Source organism: Mastomys coucha, unplaced genomic scaffold (assembly GCF_008632895.1).
Source record: "Mastomys coucha isolate ucsf_1 unplaced genomic scaffold, UCSF_Mcou_1 pScaffold9, whole genome shotgun sequence".
Taxonomy (NCBI): domain Eukaryota; kingdom Metazoa; phylum Chordata; class Mammalia; order Rodentia; family Muridae; genus Mastomys; species Mastomys coucha.
In genome coordinates, this window is record NW_022196915.1 from 24,392,844 (window position 1) to 24,398,752 (window position 5,909).

Genomic DNA, 5,909 nt, shown 5'->3' on the forward strand with positions numbered 1-5,909 from the left:
TGTGTGTGTGTATGTGTGTGTGTAGTTTGTATATGCACATAGAAGATACTATCTTATCTCCAAAACATAATAAATCTGTCATTTGGTAACATGTCCTTCATGCTCCAGTGAATACTATAGTACATGAAATAATTAAATTCTGAAAGGCAAATACAACACAATTTCATTTAATGGAATGGAAAAATGTTGAATTAATAAACAGAGAGTGTAAAAGGTGGTTATCAGGGATCAGAGGAGGATGTTGGTCTGAGTACAACTTGCAGTTACAAGAAACATGTTCTAGAGGCCTAATGTGCATTGTTAATAATACAGTATGATGGTTTTAAAATCTTGTCAGATCAGAGAGAGCATAAGAATTCTTATCACATTTGTTTAAACAAAGTGTGATGTGATAAGCTCATTAGCCTGATTGTGGAAATGATGGTGCCCTTTAAGCACACACCAAAGCATCACACTTGTGCTGAATGTCTTCAGTGTTCTGTTAATTTATACATAAGTAATGATAAAAAAGCAAGAATGCCATAAATATCTGCAAATGGGAGTACCCATGTTAGTAATGATAAAGAGATTGATGTGCCTGGGTGTCACCATCTTCTATCAACTAAGTCAATAAATACACAATTTTTAAGAGGGGAAAAGAGATTTCCCTTCATAATTTTTTCTCAAGAATAAAAATCAGGGTGACTTTGCTCCTCATCTTTAAGGACAAGATGCCTAACTGAAAATGGAGAGGAGATAAAAATTGAGACAGAAAACCATCAAAAATTAAACTTATATTTGAGTTTGTAATTTCTCCATGCGCTCTCCTTCAAGAAGGTATGGTGTTGTTGAGGAAGCACGGAGAGGCCTGCGCCATGCACAGACCTCACATCACACTGTAACTTGTACCTTGTCCTGGTGAAGACCCAGGATCATCATTCAGGATCCTCTGGAGGTTCTCTCCTCCTTCTTAGCCATTTTGAGAACATGTGCATGAAAATACAGACTGTGACTCCTGCTGATCTACCAACTTCTGAAGTCACAGACAGGGTAGCTGTAGCCATAGCAACACCTTCAGAGTTGCAAACTAGGGTTGCAAACTCTGGGTAAGAAATAAGAGACAGATAAGTACTGAACTAAAAGAAATGCAAGGAAAATAGACTTCAAAAGTACCTCTTCTTCAACTCCAGTCCCTAGTAGATCATGAATCAGCAACCAGGGAGAAGAAAGAAGGGCGTCATGTTGATTGTGGTTTGCCCATTTTCTTTCTGAACCAGGTGCTGTAGTAGCAACTGCTCTACAGTTACCCTGTAGTATGCAAACAATCCATGGAGGAAGGCATGATTAGTAACTAGTAACTCATCAATTAGGCACAAACAGCGGTGACAAGTTGCAAGTTGTTACAGACTTGCCCAAATGTACAAGTCTGATAAATGGTAAAAGTGGAATTTATATCAGCTACATCAAGTTCTGTCTGTACCATTGGCAGCTGGTCTCCAAATACTAAGCATGTCCTTAGGACTATTTACTGGTGGTCTGCAAGGGAAATTTCCTTTAGCCAACTTTTTACTGCTCTTAGCAGCTTAATCTGAAAAATAAGTTTCATGGCTGTGTGGACCAAATGCCCTAGAGCTGTTTCTCAACCTGTTGTTTGTGACCCCTTTGGCAAATCTTTATCTCCAAAAATATTTACATTATGATCATAATAACCACAAAACTATAGTTATCAATTAGCAAAAATAATAATTTTGTCATAAAAATAAGAAACTGTATTAAAGGGTTGCACTGAGAACCACTGCCCTAGAGGGAATCTAAGTGCCTTATTGTGCCCTTCAGTAGGTCTGCAAAGACGTCATTACCCAGTGAGCACATTTAAATATTTTTCCAACCATTGGACTGAGCACAGGGTCCCTAATGGAGGAGTTAGAGAAAGGACTGAAGGAACTGAAGGGGTTTTCAACCCCATAGGAAGAACAACAATAACAACCAACCAGATCCCCAGAGCTTCCAGGGACTAAACCACCAACCAAGGAGTACATATGGAGGGACCCATGGCTCCAGTTGCATATGTAGCAGAGGATGGCCTTGTCAGATATCAATGGGAGAAGAGGCTCTTGGACCTGTGAAGGCTCTATTCCCCAGTGTAGAGGAATGCAAGGGCAGGGAGGCAGGAGCAGGTGGGTAGATAGTGTTGTGGGAAATATTAAAAAAGTTTGAACCTGCATGTTCCTGCAATTGTGCCTCTGTCCCAGCAACCTGAATGGCCGTGCACTGGTAAGCAATGGCCAACCTGTTTTCATCTCATACATACTCTGACTCAGAACTCCACAATTTCTCCACCCAGCTTTCTAGGTTCCCACTGGTGGTTGCTACCATGCCAACCCCATGCTTCAACCCCCCCCCCCCCACACACACACAGCCTTTGTGGTGCACATCTGGCAAACCTACACTTTGCTGGTGTACCTTTCTCTCTTGAACTCAGATGAACTGCCACAAGATGTAAAGCGCAACACAAACTCATTTCAGACACAATGGTAACTCAATTTCTGGGTGCAACAACTAAAACTTAATCTTGTAAGCCTTATTAAAATCTGATTCTTCTGGTGGTGAATCCTTGTGGATCACCATGATACCTGGAAACTCTAGCAGCTACATCTTACCACTCTCTGTCCTCATTCCAAGAAGGATCTAATCTCTCACCTTCCTCTCTTCCTCCAGTCAACCTGGAAGTCCTGCCCAGTGATTGGCACCTTTATTTATTAGGGGATTGGTTCACAAGTCACCTGAGTATGTGACTCATTCCTCATTTTACACAGCCTTTCCCAGAAGAGCAAACAGTGCAGAGAAACCCACAACAGGGTTGGGGAACACCATTATAGAAACAGGGGGAGAGAGGATGTAATAAGGGGTTTCTGGGGGAAGGGATGGAGAAAGGGGATAATATTTGAAATGTAAATAAAAAAAATGCCCCCTTCAAAATTTTTTTTCTAATTGTACCTTGGATATAAGGTAAAGAAATGACTCAGAGGTTAATGCACAAGTCAGAGTTTAAAAAGATTGCATATCAGATTCTGGCTAACTGTTGGTGAGAACTGATTCTATTATACGAAGAAACAAAGACCAAAGGGAACAAAAGAGATGGGCTTACATAGAGATTTCTTCCACACATTTTACCAATACTGAAATAGTAAATTTCAGTGTCTGCAGACCTCTAGGATAAAGCTGTTTTGAAAGAATAAACTATAGAACATTTGGTGTCTTCCTTTGTCTAATTATATATTTTCTTAATATTTATAATCATTAAATTATATAGAAAATATATATCATAACAATTGAATTATTATTAAAATGAAATGCAAAGAGAGAGAGACAGAGAAAGACAGAGAAAATCATAAATCATTTCATGATATGCTTCATTGAAAATTAGGTACCTGGGAAGGCTTAACAGTATTTTTAATTAGTCCCTCTTGAGAGGTATCAGAATTGACCACTGATGTGATTTCAATTGATTTAGCTTTAGGGCATGTAGAGATGAAGGCTGATTCTTGAACTTGGAACATTCAGTATTCTCCCTCAAGGGATGTCATCTGGACTGCTGAGATTTCTCTGTTCCTCAATTTAAAACAACTGCTGCTGTTTAGAACAAAACTTGGACTGTTGTTAATGCTACTTCTCTGACCATTGTGAGCTCCATTCAGAACATCATGTGCAGTATGCTGGTAACACTCTCAAGCTCTAGTAGAAGAAACAAAACAGTATGCTCTATGGTCACTGTTCCATGGCTGTTTCCCATGACTATGCTTGGAAAGCCAAATGTCTATGTGGGAATATATCATGCTGCTTTTATTAAGAATGAATTTGTTCTTAAATGAAAGGTTTAGGCATTGATTTAATTTTAAACTGTATCAAAGCTCATTGAACATTTTCTGTTACTGTGTCAGCCAGGTACATTCAGATTTTCTCTGCTTTCTGGAACCCACTCCTTCTATAGATTAGCAGTGTCCTACAGTGTTGAAAAGTGGCACTGGACTGATTGAAGAGTACCCCAGTGACTGCCCTGCCATATCTATCCTTCTCTAACTATCCTGTCTTTTTTGTGTGCATCTGGGTATCCTTCTGCCTCTCCAAGCTGGTCAAGAGCATGAATACCAGTTTGGATCCAAAGCAAAACACTCTTCAGTTAATCTCTTTAACCCAGGTGTCTGTAAAATGAAAGAACATTAAGGACAAATTTGGAATGAAATTTTCCGTGGTCAGAGTTGAACAGATAGAGTCCAGTTCTGGGGGCAAGACAGCAACACCAGGGAAAGAGTTCCCATCAGGCATAGCTTCTTAGATTAATCTCACACTGTGAGGCTCCGGGGACAGCTCATGGGGAAAAACATATTGGTACATACAATGAAAGGTTTCAGAAATATTCTTCCGTCCTTTCTGTGCCTGGGCCAAATGATATACACAGCCAGACGCTTCTTCAAGGAGCTTGTGTCTTTTGTCAATTTATTGTGTCTCAATTTCTAATGGGTTCTGGTAGTTTGCTCTGTGAAATGGATCTGAGATTGTTTTTTTGTTTTTTTTTGTTTTTCTCTGTTAGAAAGCACAGTGCTAAATTTCAGAAGCAGAGGTTGCAGGGAGCAAAGCTTGTGGTGGTGGTTGAATTTTGAAGGAAAAGGAAGTATTGTTGCCTTCTAGTTCTAGTGTAATCCCATGGTGGGGAACTGCCCTGCATGTGGCCTCCTTAGATTGAGCTCAGACTTGCACAGGATGTCTTCAGACCCTGCCTATTTCAAGCATCTGGGTTCTGATGTGCACGGCAGTTCCCAGCATCTGGTGGGCCTCCTCCTCCTACAGGACTTCCTCCAGCAGTCCCACATCAGAATGCATCTGATAAGACACCACCCTGGGAATAGCTTTCTGGCAAAATCTTGACAATCCAGCAGGTCCTTTGTTATGTCACCACAGGGATTTCTATGCCCTGCAGTGAGTTAAGTTGCATCTCCCGAACAAAGAAAGAAATAAGATAGTTTTATTCTTTGATAATTCTCATTTTAAGATAAAAGCCAGGTACTTGAGTTCAGATGTCGTATTTAAATTAAAATTTAAATGAATAGAAAATATTAACAATTAATTCATTTTCTCTGCCTTGAGATCAAGACATAGAATGGTATTTCTTTGGGGGGTAGGATAAATATGTATGAGAGTAGAATCACAGAATATCTAAGCCAGAAATGAAGCTCTGAGGTCATTTATTACAGGGGTTCATTTGGTGATGATGAGTTAGAATAGAGCGGCTTATCCAGGGCTTACAGTAGATGACACTAGTACCTTGATGTTGGCCACATTGCTCTTTTGGGACATGATTTAAATTTCTTAGGTGTTTCTGGTGTACATTTAGGATGAAGAGCACTAAGTCCAGCTGGAAAAGTCAAACCATATCCAAATATAAAAGGTGGGAATGATCAATGTATTTTCATAATTTCTCATTCACTTTAATTTTCTAAACATTTTTAACTTGTTGAAATATAACCTACCCTAACCTGGCCTTCACAGAACAATAACTGTTAATCTTGAGATTTATCAGAACAGCCCACCTCCACCATTTTGGGTCAAATTTAAAGCAAGTTTTATTAAATATTAAATACTGACCAAGGGAAAATTTTGGTTTATGACTAGAATCTCTGGGCATTTTCCTTATTGGCCACCACTTTAAATCTCTGTGTCCTCACGGATAGAGCATGTTGGTATTTTCCTAGCAAGTCTTGCTTCTACCCTTTGATAATCTTCATGGAAAATTGGGGCATATGTACTTTTCTGGCTGATGTTAAGTTTTAAGTTTCTTTATTTGGAGATTGATTTAGAACTCCTAAGACTTAAGTAATCATTTGATTCCATATCCCTTGCACATTAGCCCAGATTTTTATTTTTTTTTTTTT